Raw genomic sequence first — 24,770 nt, 5'->3', positions numbered from 1 at the left:
CAAATATGTTTGGATTGATATCAAGAGCATAGCTAATATTCCTTTGAAATCCATCGATTTTGTTGTTGCACGGTTGTGTGGTAGTGCAGCTTTACATTTTCTCACTAAATCTCAGATGCACAATATTGTGGATTGTTTTCATGGTACCATATTTAACTGGAGTGAGGATGTAGTTTCCAACTCGAAGGGGAAACTAACTAGGGTCAAAACAAGAAAACTCAAAAATGTTGGGTATGGTGCCTGCGTTATTTCATTTTCTTTGGAGTGGATTCCTCTTCTCGATCCATGGGTAGAGAGAGGGGAGCCTCGCGACTCTCGCATGCTAAAATGGGGTACACTTATGGCATGCCATGGAGGTGGCAAAGGACCAACAGTCAAATTTACTGCTGACTTATTTGAGTGGTTGTAAATCCATATCATCATGTTCAAGGAATTTCCATATGTAAGGATGGACTACACAGGAGATCCAAACATTCCATTGTCGCCTGGGATGTAGTGGGGTGTTATATGTAACACTTCAAATTTTGGTTGATTTTAATATTCTCATTTTTTGTTATTTTTGGCATCCAACTATTATCCAAAATGATCATGCAGATGTGGCCCAAGTGAGACCAGCTGGATTATGAAGATATGATCGACATGGTGAGCATCTAGTTTCTCCCATAGTACAGAACCTGGATGCGACAGAGACACTGACAGAGATAGAGAAAAACCTATAGAGTTTGACTCTAGACATTCCAGATGTTGCTATAAATGGCTCTCATCGCCTCTACTAGAGGCATGCTGCAAGTGTTCCAATCCCTATTAATCATTTTCTATGTCAAGTAGCACGTGCCATTGTATGCTACCATGATCACCATCATGCATAGTAACTAGTCTAAGGGCTACATTTTTTATTTTTGATGATGTATCGGCATGTTCGGAAAATGCCATGGGGCGTCATGTCATTGGATGAAATTTTTTGGTCAAAGCCACACTTATTTATAGACTTCCATCTAATGAAAAACCTACTACTTCTATTTCTTCCTATCTCGTACAATATGTTAATGAATATTGCATTTATTCTTTACAAGTTCAATTTAACACATAAGCTAATTCATTTGTTAATGTGTTTAAATTTCTCGGAATATGTTGATACTCAAAGTAATCAAATTCTCGTTCCAAGAGATGAACTCGCAAAAACATCCTTAACATGGAAGTATTTCTAACTGAATAAACACGATTCAAATGTAATACCACGAGTTGTGAATTAACCTAATGATAAATTGACGAATGCAAAATGTAATGTCATCATATAATATCTTAATCACTGTGCTATATTCTACAATATTATTCATTGTTTGACTGAGGCATATCCCATGAATAGAAACTAACATGTTTATGGTCGAATAGCTAACCCAAGCTATGTAAGAAAAATTGAGTACTACGACTAGCGTCATCAGTGAAACCAATGTAATTCTGAGGGAATGTCGACATCTGAAAAACAAGTGTAATACAAGATGAGCAGGAGAAGTAGTGAAAAATCGCAAAACTACTAAAAATTGTCACATGTAAACTATGGTACAATAATATACAAATGTTTCACCATACAATCTAAGCATAATAATTCTTTAGGTAAATACCATTTTTGGGCTTTCCCAAAGGAATTCCATCATAATCTACTAGTTCATAGGCCCCTTTTGATAGTGCATGTTTTACAATATAAGGGCAATGATATGTAGGCTCGAATTTACCAGCGCCTAACTTATCGTGCTCTTGATCATAGACCAAGACTAAATAATTTTCCACACACGAATGAGGTTTGACATTTTGATCATACTTTGCTTTAACTTGTTTATTTTGGGCCTCGCTAGCTAATGCATCATCACAGCAAGGCTCATCAAGACATGCTAAGTATAGGAAACGTTCTTCTTTAGCAGAAGTAGTTGGTAATAATTCAATTGCCAGTTTCAAAGACGATATCTCGCATTCAATTGGTAGAAATTCTTCCATGTCATAGACAAGATGGAAAGGAGTAAAACCAGGTGAACTTTTTGTTGTAGTGTAGTATGCCCACTAAGTTGGATAAAGCATTCGGTACCATTCTTGTTTATGAGTCCCGATAATTTGTTTAAATGTGGTAGTTAAAACATTGTTAACAACTTCCACTTAGCCATTTTCATATGGGTAATAAGGTGTAGAACTATCATGACACAGGCCTAGCTTCATGGTAATATCAGCCATCATATAGTTTCGAAAATGGCTACCATGGTCTGTGAGGATAGCTTGTGGTATTCCGAACCAAGAAATTATATGATTGAACACGAAAATGTATGTTGTTTCACCGTCATCCTTATATGTAGGCATTGCCTTGGCCCATTTTGTAAGATAATCTACTGCAAGGATAATATACCCATATCCCCCGGCCGATTGAGGGTTACATGTAAGAAATTCAATGCCTAGCGAAAGGACTGACAACAATGATTGGGTGAAGAGGAGTTGGATGTGCACGTATTTTTCGATCATAAATTTGACAATTATGGCATTGATGGACCGTAGTTATACAATCTTTGAACATAGAAGGCAAAATATAGTCTGCGTGTGGGAACTTTTGAGTAGTGGAAAACCTTGACATATGACCACCACAAGCTCCAGAATAGCAATCATTTAATATTTTTTTAGCTTCTACATGAGTTAAACATCGTCAAAAAATAGAATCAGCACCACGACGATATAGTGTATTTCCAACAATATTGTATTCGGCAACAATAAGTTCGACTCAGTTCTGGATGAAATGTTTGGGTTTGGAGATAAATGATTATATCTGTGTACCAAGGATCTAAAGTACTGATTAGAAAGAGAGATTCAGCTGGAAGAGAATCTTCTGCCACTTTTTTAGTTTCAGTATGGGGAAAGTCACACAATAACTCAGAAAATACTAACGATCTCTTAGATTTGGATTTAATGAATTCCATATCGAATTCTTGTAGGATGGCTATCCATTTGGAATTCTTGCCCCCACAGTAATTGGCTGGTAATAATGTATATCATGGGGTTACAATCTGAAATCACAACATATTTGCACAATAAAATGTCGTGACGGAAACGTTGGATAGCTTGAATCACTGCCAAGGCCAATTTTTCCACATGTGCATATTTTGCTTCAATTTTGGTCACATTACAACTTAAGTAATATATGACATTCGACTCATTCGACTCATCTTCCTAAACTAGGACCATACCAATGGTGGAATTGGATGCTGCTAAGTATAAAAAGTAATCTCGATGATAATCAGGAGGATGCAAAAGTGGTGTATGGGTCAACACATATTTAAGTGAATTAAAGGCTTTTTGAGCCACTTCATCCTAGATAAATGGGATGCCCTTTTTCAAAATGCGAGTAAAACCTTTAGTCAACTCGACATAGTTCTGGACAAATCGACATAGAAATTTTTATTTCCCTTCCAAACTTTGGATTTGGCGTAGATTGTAAGGAGGAAGTAAATTATAGATAGCCTTGACCTTCAATGGATCAACACTAATGCCTTCGTTTGAAATAAGAAACCCTAGCAACCAACCAAATTACACATAGAAAACAAACTTATGTGGATTCAAGCGAATATTCTAATGATGACATCTGATGAAAATTGCTCTCAAATGCATTGGATGGTATTCTTGTCTCAATGAATGAGCTGGAAAGTCATTCAAATCAAGTTGAACAATATGCTTGATATCGTGAAATGCATAAGACATCACCCATTGAAAAGTTGCACCTGCATTCTTCAAACTAAATGGGAATTTTTTATAGGCAAAGTCCTCCCAGGGAAAAATGAATGTGGTTTTATGTTGATCAGATGAGAGTATGTTTATTTGATTGTAGCTAGAAAATATATCCATAAATGACAATATTTCATTTCTAGCACATTCATCGATGATTTGATCAATATAGAGAGTTGGATCATTGCCTTTTGGACAAGCCTTATTAATGTCCCTATAGTTGACACATACTCTAATGGTTCCCTTTTTCTTGTTAATAGGTACGATATTGGATACCAATCAGTTAAGAGAATTGGGTAGATTAAACCTACTTTGAGCAGTTCCTTGACCTCATCTTTAATTACAACAGCTTTTCTCGAATGCACCAGACGTAATCATTGTTTGAAATGCTTGGCATCTGGGTAAGTCTTAATTTCGTGTATTACAATGCTTGGATCAATTACTGGCATTTCCTCATAGGACCAAGAAAAAATGTCATGGAATTCTTGAAATAGGACCTTATATGTTCGAATTTCTTCGATTGAACATGAGGCAGCTACGTGAATATTTTCAACAATTCTTGTTTTAACTAAGATGTTAATGGCGATTGTCATAGATATATTCCCCAAATTCCTTTTGGATTCAAATTGAAACACTGAAATGGGTGATTCTGGAACTTTTACTATCTCAGGTGAAAACATATTTGAAAAATAATTCTCAATTTTGTCAAGACTAAGTAGAAAATATGAACAATGATGGTGATAATTCCATGGAATTTCATCCAAATTCATAACCTCCATGATACTTTTGTCAGTTGGAAATGCATAATCGAAAGGATCAGAGAGTGAAACTAGATATAACCAAGGCAAAGGAGAATAATCTTTATTGACCGTATCCACTCGATCAATATCTGAAGATTTTGAGTGGGAAAATGATTGTACTTCTTGGTAAGCCAATTCAAAATGGCTGAAAGGCATCTCACTACCATAGGAGGATAACTCAGACTCTAAAGGAATTATCCACACATCAGGAGATTGCATAGTGCTTGATGTAATCATGTTTACCTTGAAAAAATTAGAAGTAAAATTTAGTGGAGGCATCACAAAGGTTCCCATCAATTATGAGTCTTTGAGTAAACCAACACCAATATCTTCATAAGGAGGATTCATTTTTTAGATAAAAGGTACACTACCCACAAAGTTAGGGTCTGAAGTGTAGTAAGACTATAGGTCTACTTTGACAAATTTTCCTTTGTGAGGAAATTGTCTCATTCAAAACAGTGACGCGACCACTGCTAAAAATGCATAGGTCAAAATTTTACCAAGAAAAATGGGTTAATCTCGCTGAGCATCTACAACTTCAACTTTGATTGTGACCATTTTTCCCTCTAGCTCTATGGGAAAATCATTCAAGATCCCATATGGATGAAAACCTCTTCCATCAAAGGCTTTCAGAGTGGCACGATATTGATTAATTGTTGGAGACCCTAAAGCTTTCCAACAAGAAATCGACATAATGCACGTAGAATCTCCTTCATTAACAACTGTACAAAATACTCATCTAGTTTTAACAAAAACTGGAAGTTGGATTACTAGTTGATGAGGGAGTCTAAGGATATGACTCTCAAGTTCAAAGATAACTAATTTATAATCCTATGGATCAATAGATCGTATAGCTGGCAATAAAATATTGTGTTCTATCAGGCAAGTTTGCAACACTTCCAGAGCTGACATTGTGGAAGGAGACGTAGCCAAGTCTTCAACAATGTTGTAATTTTGTGCAGCTCTAGCATGCAGGTTGAAAGTTGATTTTTGAAGCACACCTTTGGGAGGCATTCGAATCATCATGCCAGGATTTGGCTTCTCGATTTGTAATGGTTTAGAAGGATAAGGGGGAATTCAATTGGAAGGTTAACTATATGAACTAGCCTCGTTTCCATTTTCGACGGGACACTTAGACCCATAATATTTAGATCTCTTAGCTACCAGTACTTCTTGTGAAGACAACATCAAGATATATTGCAATGTAGAAGAGGAAGATGTGTTATGATAAACCATCTTGTTATCTTGAGAAGGAAATGGATCCTTCAAAACAATGGGAGTTGGAGAACCCTTGATAAATTTGGAAACCTCTGCTTGATGTGGGCAGTCCTTTGTATAGTGATCCTCATTGCAAATAAGGCAAGGATATCGAGATTTTCATTTTTTCTCAGTAGGCTCATATTTAGAAGGTTTCTCTTTTGAAGTAGCATTTTTTTTTTATTTACCTTTCCCCTTATTTTTACTTCCGGTTGATTTTGTCTTGCCAATAGATTCTATGGCATTAATCTCAGAAATAGTTTCTAGAGGAAAGCTTTCAGATGATGTATCATATGGCCAAAGTCTAAGTAGTTTTATAATTTTTATTTCTCCCGTTATAATGTTGGCTAACGTAACCTATAATACCATCAATGACATTAGATCTTGTAGGAGACGTAATAATGGGTTCACCCGTAGGGCGTGGTAAATTCAGTATTTTCTCGTACAAAGTGCCAGATTGTGTATAGACTAAGTTTAAGTACTAGGCACGAACAATTACTTTCTATTCCGTAACAACACCTCCTTGGCAACATCTTTTGTGATAACAGGAAGAAATGAATTTACAAACCGCTCAGCTAAAATTTGATCTGGAATGAAAATTTTGACTAAGCGATGTTTATGTCTCCATTCATCGATATGATCAGATATGTGAGTCGATTTTGACTGTATTAAAGAATTCAATAGTTTGGTACCAGTATCATAACAGATTGGTAATTGAAAATGGGTTAAAAATATTGTTTCCAAGGAGTTAAAGTTATAGAAAGAGGTGTGAGGTAGTTCAATGTACCATTTAGTTGTCGAACTGGTTAAATTTCATTGGAAAAGGCAAAGAAGGATGAAATCATTAATTAAATAATTAGATGCACACCAAATATGATATGTCATCACATGATTGGATGGATATTCTCCTGATTTGCCTTCAAATTTTGGTATTTCACTCGGTAACTTGGTAGGAATCATCGGCCAAAAAGGATAATAATAAATAGGATTGTTAGTTAACCAGGATAAATATGATAAATCTAGTGTTGAAATAAATGGAAATTGTCAGCTAGGGTCTTTCAATAAAGCTTGATAACCTTCTAGGTTAAGACCAACCCATGGAGGCAGATATCTAGGATATCCTTGAATAGCCTAAGCAGTTGGAATTAGTATCCCACTAGGGTAACTAGGGCGAACCATATCAGTTTGAGGTTGAAAATGGACTTGATAAGTATGACTGGGGTATGGTTTACTCTGAAAAGGTTGTGATTGACCCATTGACCTACGTAATATTTCCCTTGTCCAAGATGCACTTGAAAAGGTTGACCTTGATTCTTGAACAAATTGAAAAGGTTGGTTTTGGAAAGTCTGACCTTAGAAATGTGGACTTTGAAAAACTTGTCCTTGAAAAGGTGGAACCTGGTAAGCTTTACCTTGAAAAGGTGGAACCTGGTAAGCTTTACCTTGAAAAGTTGTTTTCCCTATTTTGACAATAGGTTTCCCAATAGGAATCCATGGTATAGATTGAATCGTAGGAACAATTTGATAAGTAGAAGCTTACAGGATTGCCTGAGTAGTCTGAGGAACAGATATTTGAGGGGTTACTAAAACAGTCATTTGTGATACTCCTAGAATAAGTGGCTGAGGAGAAACTAGAACTGGTTGCGAAACAGATGTTTGAACAAGGGTCTATGGTGAAATTTGAACAAGTCGTTGAATCAATTGTTGCATAGGTGTTTGAGGAATCTCCTAAACAATTCGTTGGACAGGTACCGCAATACCTGGAATAGGTATTTGAGGGCTAGTTTGTCCAGTAAGCTGAACAAGTTAATAAGGTGGCACTTGTGGAGCACCTAGACCATAATTTGATTAAAATCGGGATTTCAAATTGTGTTCATCCCAGGATAAGGAGTACCATATAAAGTTTTATTTACAGCAGGTTGACCTAGGTCAGGCTGAGGTATCTAACCATAGGTTCTGGTAAAAGGCTAACCCCTAGTAGAAGGTTGTCCTTTGGGTGGAGGATAAGGTGGTTTCCCCCCAGGATGTTAGTAAACACCAGTCGAGGTTGCTTGAGGGTTACTTGAATTACCAAAAACCATGTGATTTTGTTGGTTTACCGTTGTAAGTGCTTCAGGCATGGAAGTCATGCCCTGAACAGTAGATTTGGATAAACCAAATGACCAAGTAGAAGGTTGGATAGAAGAGGATTCTCCTCAAAAGTTCCTAGTAAGTGACTAGTATCCAGGAGGAACTGATGGACCACCATACAATAGTGATTCCGGGAAGCTAGTAAACGTAGATGAATAAATGGGTTCGCTCCCAATAGGAATTTCTGACATAGTTATTTCTAATGAATAAAAAGGGATTTGTGGTAGTGACAAAATATGACCTAAAAAACTTAAATTTTTAGAATACTAAGGGTCAGGTCGAAAAGGAGAGTAATGAACTCTTGGGTCAAAATTTTCATTACCAGTAAATGGAGAATGATGTGTCTTTATTTCTTCGGTAACGTCTTCAATGCTAATTAACCTAGGAGATAGTCTAGACATTATTATAAACTTCCTTCGAGGTGACGTTGGCTCAGCAATAGGAGCTATAACAGTCAAAGGTGATTTATGTTGAGAAAGTTTAGACTCAGGTTCATCTACCTTTTGTTCGGTAAGTTTAGTGTCTGACACTTCACTAGTGTTAGATTTTGTGTGAACTACCTCAATAATCTCTGGATCATAGTGAACTAAGCTTGATTCTATTTCCTTTTTTGTATTCAATTTGGTTTCTACAACTTAGATTTGATGTTTCAGGTTTGTCTAAGACTTTTGATACTATTGATTTTGACTTTTCCATTTTTATCTTTTCCAACTAACTTAGTGTGTATTCAGGAAGTTGACATCGCATTCTATGTGATTGTCTTGGTGGTTCAGCCAAAATTAAAATTTATCAAAAAATTAAAAAATATTCACAATCCAATCCTAAGGTTTCTAAAAATTAAAAACAAACAACTAACACATGCTAAAAAATATAAGTATTCAAACCATGCAAACAAGCTTTTCATAATAAAAACACTAGTCGATAATGAAATCCAACATTGCATGAATTAAAGTGAAAATTCAGTAGATATGAGTGAGTGGAACCAATTACATTAGTAATGAAATGATCTGGTGCAAGTAACTTCACTTATTCCATCTCGAGTGAAGATTACCCTCCAAAAAGTCCAAGTGAGTCTAGTTAACATCTATTCTGGGTACAACAGGACCTTCCCTCTATCGTCACCTTAGGTAATAGCCCTAGGATTATGGTCACTAACGTTACCAATTACAATAATTCTACCTAGGGGGACAGTCGTAGATCAGACATACACGCAAGGGCAGAGTAACAAAGCTCAATCCCCTTGAAAGCTCCTCAACATGGTTAATTCGAGGTTTACTTTCAAGTGACCCCAAGTACCTTTCGGCACCATTGTAATACGTGTAAATCACTATACCATAATCAATGAAGTGGGTACAATCACTTCACCAGGTCTGATATGATCTTGTGCTTGACTCCTTTGTAAGGGGAGCTTCCCAGAACAAAATTGAAATAACTCGATTTATCTCCCTATCGCAAGGTTCTTATGTTTTTCTACAGCATCAGAAAGTTTACTCACTTTCCTATTCCAAATATCTACACTTAATCTACTGTAGGTGGAAAAGAGCCATAAGAATAAAAAATTCTAAATTGATTTTAATAGTTTTTGTTACGCAAAGGTAATGGATGTGAAACTTGATGAAATTATGACTTGACACAATCCTAATGCAAACAAAAATGATGATATGATATTTTTGTTTCAATGAAAATATATCTAAGGTAGGGAAAGTGTCTTTCACTTTTTCATCTGAAATATAAGCAAAAACTCAAGACCCCACTATAACCTTTTCCTTAAAATGAAATAACTAATTTCAAATCACCCAAATATTGAAAACAATTTCAAATCCTCACTTTTCCCAATAATGCAAGTAAAAAAAAAATCTCTCTTTTCATACAAGCACTCATATATTTGAACAATGCAACAAGAAACCAATGGTGACTAAAAATGAACTTTTTCCTAATTGAATGTTAAAACTTTGCTTGCAATAAGTAATTCAGTTCATGAACACTTCCAACAAATAGACGAAAAATGATTTTTCATTCCCTAAACTAGCAAACGAAGTATTTTTATAAACCAAACCTAATCTTATAAATAATTCACTTTGGAATTCAAAATAAATGTTTTCAAAAGAGAAATGTGGACTTGAAACTTGATTTAATCGATGGAAGAAAGATAGACAGTAAATTCAATAGGATCAACAAATCTTTCTTTTGATAGGTTTACCATTCATGAGGCAATATCCAACCTTAATTTTCAAAACAAGACCAATCACAAGAAAAAAAACCAATATAAAATCCAATCACACTGATAAGCACTCACATGAGGTTCTAACAGGTGTAAAACAAGAGGAAAAAGCAAAAAATTTGGATTTAAGAGGAAACAAGTGAGTTTTCAAAAGTTGTAGGCATGTGCACAGGATCTAGAGTACACCAGTGCGCATGTGTTCTATTGCTAATAGAAAAGTGCGCAGAAATGTGCACTGTGCCTAAAGTAAAAGTGCGCACAATGAGGAAATTCAAGAAAAAATAAAAATAAACCAAATCCAGCCCAAAATCCAAATTTTTTAACTTTCCAGGTACTCAAGTAAGGCTTGTGCATTAGGTTGAAAATATTCAACAATGAAAAAGAAAAAGATTGAAACGATTCCCCGGTATGGTCACCAATTTGTTATGTGGACAAATCCCTCTTGCAGACAAGAGCGATCTCCCTAGACTTCAAAGAACCCTAGTAACAAACACATAGTAACTGCTACCTTTCTCTAAGTTCTAATCATTTGAAAGAAAATAGAATGAAGGAGGCCTCTTACGGGTTTAGAAAATTCATTGATGAATTCCCTCAAAACTTGCGATCACTCACTCTTTGATGCCTTTAAATTCCCTCTCGTCACCCTCAAAAGCTTATGTGGAATGTATTGAAAGAGATCTACAAAGATAGAGACAAACAAGAGATCAAAGCATACAACATATAATCAAAGAGATAAATGAATTAATTAACCAATTATACATGTGAACTGATCAATTATGCAACCAAAACTCATGTAGGTGATCAAGGAATCCTACAAATTAAATCAATAGAGATGTAACTAAGAAAGAACAATTGCTTATATTCATAAAACTGGAGAAAATCCTTACAACCATATAGCCTTGATATAGCAAGCCCTTTCTGCAATCTCCAACCCTCTCCCTTGCAAGACAAGCCTTCCAACCTAATTTCAATAGCATAAACCTACTTCCAATAATTCCTTCTCAATCATCAGACTTATAGTAGATTTATAGGCCAACGATGAGAAGTTATGGATCTACTCCCCAAGGGATGAGATCCATTATTAGTGGAATAAAGGTTCCACAAAAGAAGGGGAGTTACTCCAACATGGGAGGGATCAGTACTAAATAGACACTCATTCGAAGCTTGTTGATTGGGATAGATGCTACGAACAATTCTTATAGACTTTACTTTTTATTTTTATATACTTCGAGTCATGTTCGTAGGTCATAGTGGAAGGCAGTGCGGACTTATGCAGAGATAACAATGGTCTTCCCTGCATATGCGCCGGAAGTGACTAGGAAACTATGAATATAGCCAAATCAGGGTTTTGTACCATAAGATTTAGAAATTCCACTTTCTTTTGAATGACTTAGGTTCTAACTTTGTAGGGGAATGTTCTTGGGACACATTTGCGGATAGTGAAAGATCCAAACCGATATTCATTTGCTTAGTGTGACAAAATGATGTGTAACATGTTCCCAAACTCAAGAATCATAGTGCCTTGTCTTGTTAGGTTGTCTGTTGGGGTCCAACCCTAACCCCTTTATTTATGTAATAAACTCAATAGGGTTGAGTCATAGTCATAGTTAGTTAAAGAGTTAATAAAGCCCATATTAATAATTGTAAGTGGTTGACCCACATTTAAGAAAGAGACCATAGTTAGTTGCAAACGGGCACTAATTAAGAAATAAAGTGGTTAACCCATGTTATGCAAAGGACCACTAGTCATTAGGTTGTTGGAGTTCATTTATCTATAAATGGTCGTAGTTAGAATGGAAATATCATCGAGTCTTATTTTGTAATCAAGCTCTACTCTGTTGGAGGTTTCCCCCTCGAAGAGGCAAGTGAACATTTCATTTATCTCTGAATAATAAAATAGTTGTGGTTTTTCTCATTTTATTCTGTGTTATGGGTTGTATTTATTTTCATATTTGGTATTCTGTAATTTCTCACAAGTCAAGAGCATAACAAGTGGTATCAGATCACTTTCCAGGGTCGGTTGTACCTCCAATTTTTGCACAAAAAAATTTGGCTAGAGACATGTTCCGGCATCTTTAAACCACAGGATTTGTCATTGAGCGCATAAAACTGTGGATTTGGGGAGGCATGCATGCAGGAAATACAAGAGGTGGTCACACTTGTTAGACTCCCTTGTAACCCCTGTGGGTACCCCTTCAAGTAGTAGTGCATTAGATAGAACTATGCACGAACAACACTTCCACATACCCTTCGAGTATATCAAAAACCCCTTGGATCCCCTGAAACCTCCCCTTAGATAAGTCGTTAGCCATATTTCTGCTATAATACACTGAGAACAGCACTAGAGGAGATTACCCGCGCGTATGATAGGGTAGTCGGGTAGTACAACTAAGGGTACAGTTGATCCTATGTAGTTAGTGCCCTGAAATATTGGGTCAAGTATTATTGTTGGACCCTATTGAAGGCTTGAAAAATCAGGACTCCAACAAGGGGGATAACCACCCAGTCTGGACCTTAGTGCAGCTCCTTTTCCATTCGGAATAATGGCTCCGATTGGGGATGATGGGACCAGTTTCCTAATCTATTTATGATGTTTGCACTAACAGGATGATGTTTGTCTTTTTTGGGTTTTATGGGGTGAATACTTCTAATCTAATCTATCTTCTAACTATCATATGCAATCTATCATAATCAAAGAAAACATCTAACTTTAAACTATCCCGAGAGTAATGTTTACATATGCGATCTAAAATGATTTCTAAAAGTGATTGATAATGAAGATCATTCAATGACAATAAGAAGAGAATCCATTTAAAAATTATTGTTTCATATAAAAAGTTAGCTGAAACAATATGAGAAATGTATCGCATAAAAAATCATTCACATATTCAGCGTAAAAAATAAGTCATCAACATACAAAAGTGCAATAATGATAACTAAACATTTAAAATTTCATACATAAATAACTGAAAATGATTTACTGCTTGACACATAAGTAAAAAGCATTAGGAGATAAAAGTACCATTTGTAATACATCCTACTCATGAGCTGCAGCAATATTGATCTATCTTCAAATCACTTAACATCCACTAAGAGTACAAAAGTGCAATTTCAATAGCAGATGTCAAACTCAAATAGAAAATAAATCTCCTTCCATTAATTTTATCAAAACCTCCTCAATGGGGGCAAGATGCACATTCTGAAGAATGTTTTTGATAAAACTTTGGACCCCTCTCTAAATGCATGAGAGAGGTTTAAATACTACTCTATGAAATCCAAAAATAAATATTACAAAAATAAATGAGGAGGTTTAAACGACCTGCCTCATTTTAAGAAAAAATAAATAAATAAAAACAAACCAAAAAAAAAATAAACTATACCTATGACTAATCCTCATTTGATTCTTTATATCACAAATATCCAGCATTGGTTTTAAGAGTGTCAGTTGGCTGACTTCAGCTTTCAACTGTCCTGCAATTACGACATTAGTGAGAGCTGGCACTATCTTCTCGGCAGAAGTCATCAGGCACTTCAGGGTCATCCATTGGCTATGTGGTTTCACCAAGTACTGCTAGTATGCTTCCCAATTCAATATGTTTACCTTTTTAATCACCTCTACCCTTTCCTCCGCTGCTTGTTTCCATATCGCTTGAAGCTACTGTTCTTTTGGAAGAAAGTCGGGGGTAGTTTCTGCTTCCAAATTTTCCATGTGTAGATTTTCATTTATGCATTCGAAGACACTGTTCGTTGCTACCGCTGCATCCTCCATTTCCTACTCTACCTATCCTAGGAGATAATCCCATTTCACAAATAAAATTTCTTTGTGCGATTCATCAATTTTGGGCATGTCTGCGCTTTTCCCTTCTTCGGTTCTCTGCCAATTCAAGAAGTCTGAGACTTTCTTAAAAATTCAATCGTATTCAAGTTGTAATTGTTCTTCTTTACTAGCTAAACTGCTTTGATGTGCCAACTGCATCTGCTGAAAGTCTTGTTGAAGTTTTGCCAACTATGTTTCCATTTCTTGATTGATGCTGACTTGCTGTAACTCTTGTTCCAAAAACAAAATCCTATATTCTTTTTATTTAAGTAGAAATTGAACCTTTTCCACCTTATCAATAGTTGTTGAAGCGTATGCACCTATGACCTGTGAGAGCCTAGTTAGATTTGTTGAAGGATCTGTAGAGGGGTCTTTCCAAAGAACATCTAGAGGTACATCCTCCAGAGTGAGCACAGAATCCAACTTTCTTTTCTTTCTTTGCCTTCTGACGACAACTTTATGTTGAGGCTATAAAATACATCTAGAGGGGTAATTTCCTCTATTATTAGTACAATCTCAGATGAGGGAGCAATAGGAATGTGCTCCATTTCCTGAGCGTTGACAGCCCTTTCTATTACCATTTCTGTGGTCATCTCTTTTGGATTTGTTGGTGGATATGTGCTTTGTTCTTGTATGTTAAGTATCTTATTAAAATTTTCTCATTCCCCTTCTAGATCAATTACTAGCGGTTTTGTTTGCTTTGTAAGGGGAGTTGAGGCCTCAGCTTGTTTTACTAACGAAATCTGTTGATCAGACTCTATTGTAGACTGAGCTGTGTCTTTTATTGACTCCTCATTCTTACTGTGTTCATTTTCAGATTGATTGCCAGACTTTTCTGCTGATTCCTTTTTAGAACTTGTTTTGGATTTTTTTTTTGAATCATCACTTATGCTAACGCGTGGAGTAGGCTCTCTTATTGGTTTGATAAGTAATTGGTCCAATGGGACCTTAGATAACCTCTGTTTTCTGTAATTATCAAAATTTTGGAAACTTTCTTGGTCAAAAAGAATTCGTGTTGTACGTTGAACCTCTTTGAAGGTGTTTTTCTGTAGGAAAACATCATCAAAGGGATCTTTTTCATGAGTAAAAACTCTTATTTTAACCATTGTGTTAAAGTCACTTACAACACCAAAGGGATCATATTGCCTTCCCGAGAACTTTTGTAGTTGTAAAGATAATACATTATTAACTTCTTCGAAAGCATGACCTAAGTCATGCAATGCAAATGCTCCGCATATTATAGGAAATTGGGGCCAAATGGCCTTCTTGGAATCTTTCAGTATTTGAAAATTCCTCCCTCACCACATGTATGATAGGCTATCTCCCTAGCCATCAGTTTATCTGGGACATAAAAAGGTAGCACATGGGGTGAAGCAATGCTACCAAACACTCTGATATACATGAACAGTTCTTCCCCAAACCATCTCGCCACGGGGAGAATATCTACCTCAGCTTCTGGAGAAAACCTTGGGGCATATTTGTTGTAGATCTTTTTATGGATCAGGAGTATGACTCCGTGACAAACTTTGAAGAAATGTGGCACAAAATTTGATTTCCACATGCCTTTGTGATAAATTTGAATGGGAAGTGGATTTTGAACCGTCCACTTCCATTCCATAATAGGAAATTTGGGAACAAAACAAATAGCGTCCATAACATAGGCGCTCATAAAAAATAAAGGGTAAACCCTCGAAGAAATGCTTCTTTTTCTTTTTTATTCTAAAATTGCAGTGGCTAAATTACAAGATTTTGGCCCAATTCATTATTATGGCATTGATAGCCGCATCCACTAGTGGTAACCATTCTTATGAAAAATTGTTGTTTTCTAGTTTACCAAACAGTCTACATAACATAGCAATGGCAAAACAATAAGGGGAACAAAGAGAACCAGTGGTGTACATACCATTTTTATGTTTTTTGAGTCTTCCCTCATTTTTTGACCAGTGCTTTGTGCATTCTGCCAAGGCTTCATTCTCCGTGGCAAACTTCTCGACAAATTGCTTGTTGTAGATGGATTGGGGTTTTGGTAAGTGGTACATAAGCCTCGGATTGTCTGGAGTAAATGACCCCATGACCTCTTGGCTTGCCATCTTGAAATATATGTCGGATATGTCTGTGTCATCTCTAATCCATTTCACCATGTTGGTGTAGGGGAGTATTTTTGGCCTTGCAGAAATGCGGTGTAGAAATGAGCAAGAAAGTTCAGTTAGGGATGCATTAGAAGAGCCGCGTCCATCTGTTGTAACTATTACTTCCATAATTCTCAGTTGCTCCTCTTCCAACAACTAATACATATTTTCCCATGTAGTTGTCACTGCATCCCGATTACAAGTAGTGTCTGTGAATAATGGGGTCATTTTTGACTTCTCAGACACGAGAGCCTTGCCTTTCTTTCCCATTTCTTCGTGTGTTACACTCTGTGCGTTCTTCCTGAAAGTTGCAAGCTGAGAGCAAAATATGATAAAAATGATAGTGAATACAGGAATAATCAATAAAAAGATGAAAATAAGGTGAGGGAGGGCCTTTAATTCTAAATCATACCAAAAGATATCAACTTGCGTCAAATGGTCCTTTACACTTATCCTAATCGTTCTTTTAATAAATGACCACTAATGGACCGTTATGCTAAACTTTAATGTTCATAAATTTGCATCGAAAGTCAGAAAGTACTCTCCTAGAACCCTGAGACCTTTGAATTGCGATAAAAGCGATTTTGAAATTTGCTTCACAATATCGCAAATCGCTATATCGCAAAATTCTATCACATTTCTATTTGCGAGATTCTATTTTGTTTTTTATCTGTGATATTCTATTTGCGAGATTCTATCACATTTCGTGAAATTTTATTATGTTTCATCAAGTAGCAACACGATATTGAAATTGCGATGTGATAAGGTTATAGGATTTATGATCTCGCATTCTCGCGGATTACATTTTCAAGGGGTAACTTTTATAAGGGATGTCCGCCATAACTTTCTACGATGCAAGAATAATCTTTTCTAAAGCATGTTTTTCAAGGTTTACCTTAATGTTCACGACTTTCCGTTATAAATCTATTCTAAGGCTTTTTATCATGTAGTTATTTTTATAAGAAACTCGTAGTTTGTGAAGTTTTATGCGCTTAAAGTATGAAAAGGTAAATTTCCATGTTTTAGCAAGTTCCACTTTGAAATCTTATTTTATCCTAGAAATAAAAAGGCAACATTAAATGCTAAGATTTGATTTTTGGAAGGGTCCCAATTTATTAATGTTATTACTAATACTAATAAATGGGGTGGTTGTTGACAAGCACAACAATTGGCGATTCACTTGGAAGAACCAGTTATCTCTGAGGGTTTTTTGGATTTTCTAAAACTTCCAAAATAGAAATGGTTTTGAAAATGAAATTTCATTGTACGAAATATAAGGTAAATCGTGTTATTTATTAATAACAACATCTTGTTCTAACTATATTTATTTTGATTATCTTCATCCCAGAGTTAGTCATTTTACTCACATCGATCATTATTTGGTTGTAAAGATAAAAAAAAAAAGACATCTCTTTAGATCAGTTTAGGTGTACTCATTTATTTTAGGTAGAGCCTCTGCTGCCAACAGGTGTTCGTAGCCTCGACGGGGTTACCTGTTCTCCAACAATGATCCAGCATCCTCTTAAGAAGCATGCAATTTTCAAAGATAAATCCTCATATACACTTATTGCTTTTTCTTTTCTTATTTTTGTTTTAATTCTTAAAGAAAAATGTCTTGGTTTGGTGGCCAAATTTGACAATTCCATTCACTTGATTTATAACTTAACTGAACAAGCTGGCTCGTGATGAGACCCCTTGTCTTTCGATTGAAACAATCTCCAGCCATTACCCTGTTTTGATATGCAATATGGCAATGTCAGTTAGTTATAATCTTTATGATCATGATAAGCCGGCTCTTGATGATACCTCTTATTCTTTAAGTTTAAAGTCTATAATTGAATTGTTCCTTGAATCTTGCAAATTCCTTGAGTGGGGGGGAAGTCATTGGTTCCTTAATAATTCTCATGGACAACAATTGTAGAGTTTAAAAATAGCTTTTCCACAAAGAATCTTTGTTTTTTATTGATACCTTTTGTGACTGATGTAAGGAAAACTTCTTCCTAAGGTTGATTCTAACCAAAACTTTAGATAGTTGAAACAAAAGAACAGGGAAAAATTTTTGAAATAATAGCACTTACCCATCTGTTTCATAAATGGATATTAATTTTCATAACCACTCCCATTTATAAAAGAAAAAAAAAAAAATTAAAATGACACACTATTATTTTCGTGAAACCAAAAATGAACATTCTCAATCTGTTTTATTATCAAAAGAAAACTTGACTAAAAACTATAATCTACAAAAAATAGAAGAGATCATCTTCTATGGAAAATATTTCTTTAGGATCTGTCTATTAACAGGTAAAGACTCTCTTTTCCCTGCTAAATCTTGTAACATGAAAGTTAATGGACCATGAGTTCGAGAATCTGGAATGGTCCATGCCACATCCCTTGGAATTTATCATGCTTGCCTTTCTCTTCATGGGCTTTATCCCATTTTAATACTAAGTCTCCAAGTTGAAAAAAAATTCTAGACACCGAGTTTGAATCAAAAGAAGCTTTCACTAATTGTTGATGATGCGCGTGGGTAATTCTGGCCTTTTCGCGTTCCTCTTCAAGTTTAAGGATCTGCAATTGTCTTAATTGCATGGATGAGGAAGGGGTTTCTTCAATGAATTGAACTAAGGTTAAAGAAGGAATAGATAGATTTTTTGGTAAGACCACTTCTTTCCCATAAACTAAATTAAAAGGAGAAGTATCAGTGGAGATTTTTTGATTTATTCGATCTGCCCAGAGAGCATACATTAAAGACTTATGCTAGTTTCTATGATTTTGATCAATAGTCCGTTTAATGATTCTAATAAGGTTTTTTTTTGTTGATTTGGCCAACCCATTCCCTTGTGGATAATAATTAGCAAAATATTTGAGTTTAAAACCTCTTTTGAGAGCAAAATCTGTCATAGCATTACCTGAGAAATATGATGCATTATCAAACATTAAAGCAGAAGGTAAGCCAAACCTGGTGATTATGAATTGATCTATAAATTCGATGATACTCTCAGAGTTGGCTGTCTTGAGTGGAACTACTTCTACCCATTTGGTAAAGTAGTCGGTAGCTGTAAGGATCTATTTATGTTGTTTATAAGAATGAGGAACGATCTCACTTATTATATCTAATCCCCATTGTTCAAATGGTTTAACAATGTTGACTGGTTGTAATGGCAATGATGGTTTCTTCTGTCTTCCAGAAGCAGTTTGACAAATCTGACATCTTCTTACATAGCTATGTGCATCTTTAAATAGAGTTGGCCAGTAGTAACCAGTGCACAGGATTTTGTGTGATGTTGCATCTCCTGAATAATGTCCATCATGGAGTTCCTGCAATACTTTTTCTGCTTTAGACTTCTCGAGGCATCTAAGGAGAACATAATCATAATTCATTCTAAACAGTACATCATCAATGATTTGATATTGTTTAGCTTTTATCCTTATGGCTCTTTTCTTTGTGGGATTCAAATGTGTAGGAGCATATCCATTTTTTAAGTAGAACATGATATCAGCATACCTTGATTCAGATTCATTTAGGCTTACCTCATACACTTTTACTTCACTATTTGGAGACTATTTTTCTGATATGTGTGATGTTCCTTCCAACATCTTGCAAAAACCTTGACCTTTTACAATATTTTCTCGTTTAATTTCAGCGTCATATTCTTGCAGAGTTGTGACCCAATTTTCCCTCTTTTTGCCCACATTTTTTTGTACCAAAATATTTCTTACCGCTGGAAATGGTACTATTATTTTTGTGTGAGTCTTGAGAAGGAAGGTTCTGAAGTGTTTGATTGCTTTGAAAATAGCATAAGCATGTTTCTCAACATCGGAGTAATTTAATTCATCTCCTTGTAAGTTTGAAATGAAGAAGGCAATTGCGGTTGCGGCTTTATCTTGATTCACTTGTGTGAGTTTGGAAACATACGATTTTCGGAGGCGAATGTATATAGGGTGAAAGGATTAGAAAAGTTTGGAGTCACTAGAGATGGGGCATTTATAATTTCTTGTTTTATCAAGCTAAATGCTTCATGTTCTTCATGACCCCAATTGAATAGAGAGCTTTTCTTTATCATGGCTTGGAGAGGTGACACGATTCTTGAGAAGTCAAGGACAAATATTTTAACAAAATTGATCTGACCAATGAAAGACTCCAATGCATTTTTGTTATGGGGTAAATATATCTCAGAAATTTCCCTAATCCTATCTGGGCCAATATGGATTCCGGATTTGGACACTATGAATCCAAGAAGTTTTCCTTCACTTAATGCAAAAAAATATTTTTTTAGATTAAGCGAGATTCCATATTTTTGACAACGTTTTAAGATTTGTTTTAATTCTCTGAGATAATTATTGTGTTTTTTAGAATATACTGTTATGTCATCTAAGTAAATCACCATTGACTTGTTTACTAATCCCTTAAACACAATTTCCATGGCTCTTTGAAACGTGGCACTGGCATTGATTAGCCCAAATGGCATTTTTTGATACATGTAAGTGCCCCATTTGGTTCTAAATGTAGTTTTTAATTGATCATCGGGTTGGACCAAGATTTGATTATACCCTGAAAAGCCATCTAAAAAGGACATTAATTCAAACCTTGAGACTGATTGTAATATCTATTCCATAGGGGGCAGTGGAAAATTATCCTTTTGGTAAGCTTTATTGAGATTTCAAAAGTCAATATGTAATATCCCCTTTTAGGGATATCCCTCAAACCCAAGCAAAATCCAACCAAATAACTCACAAGTGATATAGTAGCTGGGAAGCTCAAAGTGGTAAAAATAACAGTAGTGCAATATACAATAATGTAAACATGGAATAGAAGCAAATAGTCAAGAAATACAGAGAGAAATGCTAAGCCATTTTATTATACTGAGTAATGGAAAGAGTACAGGAGGTGATTAGAAGGATAGCACCTCGACTTGCACAAGTCAAGTGAAGAAACACACTCGGAATAGAAAAGGAATTGCCCCTCTCTTAACTGCGTCCAAGCTGCTGGAGAATTGTTATGCTGCTGCTACTGCTGGAATCAAATGAGTATTTTGGGTTGTTCCCCTCCTCAAAAAATTTTGAAACTCTGGAATCAACCTCTACTCAATAAACCCAGAAAAGCCTAGAAAGATTTTCTAAAATAGCTGACCCCTGAAAATCACCCCCTTGAGGATTTGCGTTGTCCCTCAAGGCTCTGCACTGCCACTGAGTAGCATCCTCCAAAACTCTGCCCATAACCTTGCCAAAAATCCTCCAATATGCAAGGGTTGATCCCTTTCTCAATCTCCCGGCTCAAATCCTCCACGTGAACCAAATCCGGGGCTCCTACCCAAAGAAACTACGTCCTCCCTCTCAAGACTGTGCAATCATCAAATGCTCAGCTCCTCCTCCACTCCAAGGATCAATCCTCCTGTGAAAGACTGTTGAAAAGTACCTTTCCCGAGTAGGCACTGGAAGTCCCCTGGGGCTAAGGGTGAGATCTCCGAACGAAGACACTCGATGCACTAAATAGTGTTGCAAACAGGCTAAACAGCCAGCGTGCTCTAAGTCGAAGTGACTAGCTCAAATGCACATAATCGAATGCCAAAATGAGGAGGCTCCTCTCTCCTTTATAGCATTGGTCTCTCTCAACCCTAATGCCCACCTCCTCCAACGTAGCCCCTCCCTTGCCACGTGCTCCTCTCCATTTGCGCAGTCCCTCCAAGGGTCTACGTGGGACCCTTCTCTACGTCGTCCTTTGGCCCCCTTGGCTCCCCTTTTAAGTCACAACGTTGTGCTACTAGGGAGTGATTTTATTGTAAAAGTGATTTATATCCCCCTTTTCTCATCTTTTTATTTATAAATAACTATAGAAGGCAAAATTGAGCAAAATCGAATATTCCAATTAGCCATGGCTAATTAGGAATATTACAGTCTCCCCCGGCAAAATGTTTCTTGTCCTCAAGCAACTGAAGTGATGGATGCTGCAAAATTTTCTCACTCTCCCAAGTGGCATCCTCATCCGGTAAATTCTTCCACCTCACCAAGAATTCCCGGACCATCCTGCTCGATAGCTCCCTCTCCCTGGTATCAATAATTACCTCTGGCTGCAACACCAAATGCCCCTCATCATCCGTGGGTGGTAGCTCATCTGTCACTATCACATGCTGCCCCAATGCCTTCTTCAGGCATGATACATGAAAATCATTATGAATCTTGCTGCCTTGGGGCAACTCCAACTCACGGAAAATTTTAAGAACCCCCCCTAAATTTACATGTATAATAAATGGGTGAATATCCATGGTATATAGGAAAAATGGAAGGCGATTTTATCAATAATATGATATGTATATATAATTTTTTGGCGAATCTCTCACCGGGCATGGCGAATATTTTACTCAATTATAAAATCTTGTGTTTATTGAATACACAAATGAAATCATTGCATTTCTTTAAAATATATTTTGAAATCAAAATTACAGAAATTACATATCGATAACCTAGTGGGTGTAGGATAAAACTCACCCGTGCCATTCATAGAAAGCATGAGAAAAAACCTAATACTATATATAAAACCAAGAAAAATTCAAATTCATCACTTCTAGGGACCTCGTAACCACCCTGCCAATACACAAGTATGTTCCTGTTTGCAATTAGAAAAATTACCCAAATTACAATCTGTTTACTCCAGCATATGTTGGAAAGTTATAGAAGGATGACTAGTGCAATCAATCCATTCCTTTTAGCCCTGGATTTGTTTCAGTTTAAAACAGAAGTATACAAATATACTTGTCCAATATCTATGCTTTAACCATTCACGTTAAGATGTTTTTACAATATAATTTCCTAAGTCTATTTAATATCTTCATTATCATAAAAACCAAGTTATATCCATCTTAACTCCACATCTACCACTCTTAGGGGGATGAAATCGATTTATCCCTCTGAGCACTTGATAGACCCAGAATTAAGATGGATCTAAGATGATAGAATTTCCCTTTTAAATAGTCTATGCTCACATGAATACCATGGTATTACCATGGGCCAATACCATGGGTTATCATAAACCTGGAGCTTAAAATTTACTATTAGTAATTTATAAAAATTAATAAAATTAATAGTTTATTTTTATTTTATTTTATTTTTTATTTTAACCAAGCTAAAATGTTTAACATACATTAAATTACAACATCCATTTTTACTCTTGATCGGATCAAATATTTTTTCACTCTATGCTAGTTTGCAGATCACGATATTTGATACCTCTCGGGGGTTAGTAGATCCAGAGTAAAGATGGATCTATGATAGTTTAATTCCCCCATTTAAATAGGCTACATTCCAGGTGAATACAATGGGTCAATACCATGTGCCATTTTGGTGAATACCATGGGTCAATACCACGTGCCATTTTTATTTTTATTAATACTAATATTAGGGTTAATAATGTTCTTTTTCATGGTATTAATAACAATCTAGTCCATGGTATTTGTCCCATAGTATTTTTCCCTTAGGCTTCACCTAAATATAACGCATTTTTTAGTGTTCGTAAATATAAGGTGACTTATGGAGTAAATATAAAAAAATGTTTTATTTGTTTACCATACCTCTCGTTTATTTGTATTTTTATTAATTTACCATACCTCTTTTACAAATATGGTATTTGGCCCATAGGATTCACTTAAATAAAATCTCTTTCTTGAGCCTTCATAAATAGAATGAGGGTTATGGACTAAATATAAAAAGAGGTTTTATTTATTTACCATGCGTCTAGTTTATTTATATTTTTATTTATTTACCATACCTTTTGAGTAAGTATAAAAAGACGTTTTATTTATTTACCATACCTCCACTTTACTTATATTTTTATTTGTTTACACCCTTGCATGTATATAAGGTGACTTATGGAGTAAATAAAAAAAATGTTTTATTTATTTACCATATCTCTCATTTATTTATATTTTTATTAATTTACCATACCTCTTTTATAAATATGGTATTTAGGCCTTTGGCCCATAGGATTCACTTAAATAAAACCTATTCTTGAAAATGGGCGAATGGCTTCACTTAAATAAAACCTATTCTTGAAAATGGGCGAATGGAAGGTTGTAACTCCTAATTTCAAGGGCTAAATTTACCTTTTTTACCCTCTCCCTTAAAATAAGGTGGGCTATTTGAGGTGATTTGTAAAAATGTACTATGATACAAAATATTCGCCCACTAAAAATTTAAAACCCCTTAATTTCCCCAAAGGGTGAATATTCACCCCTAAAATTTTCTATGCTCCAACTCATACGCCCAATCCTGCGTATCACCCGTATGGCCCATAAAAGTCGGGCTTGAGCTTCTCAACCCCCTTTGCTTCAGTGATGACTGTCGGTATGGCTGTAATCATAGGTAGACCAAGTCCCCTACCTCAAACTGTCTCTCCACCCGACCCCTGTCAGCATACAGCTTCTGCTGGTTCTGTGCTGTAGCCATATTATCCTTGAGAGCTCGGAGAATATCCTGACTATCTTGGATCCTAATCTTGGCTCTTGGAGCATTGCTAGCACTAAACATCATGTCAGCAAAAGATAAAGGATGATATCCATACAAAGCATAGAATGGTGACATACCAATGGACATGTGATGCGTAGTGTTGTAGCAGTACTCCCCTAAATGCAGCCACTTAAGCCATGCTCGCTGCTGCCCACTAACAT

Source organism: Pinus tabuliformis, chromosome J (genome assembly GCF_031772625.1).
Source record: "Pinus tabuliformis cultivar Carrire ecotype Pingquan chromosome J, CPIR1, whole genome shotgun sequence".
Classification (NCBI taxonomy): domain Eukaryota; kingdom Viridiplantae; phylum Streptophyta; class Pinopsida; order Pinales; family Pinaceae; genus Pinus; species Pinus tabuliformis.
Note: the sequence above shows the minus strand (reverse complement) of the source record.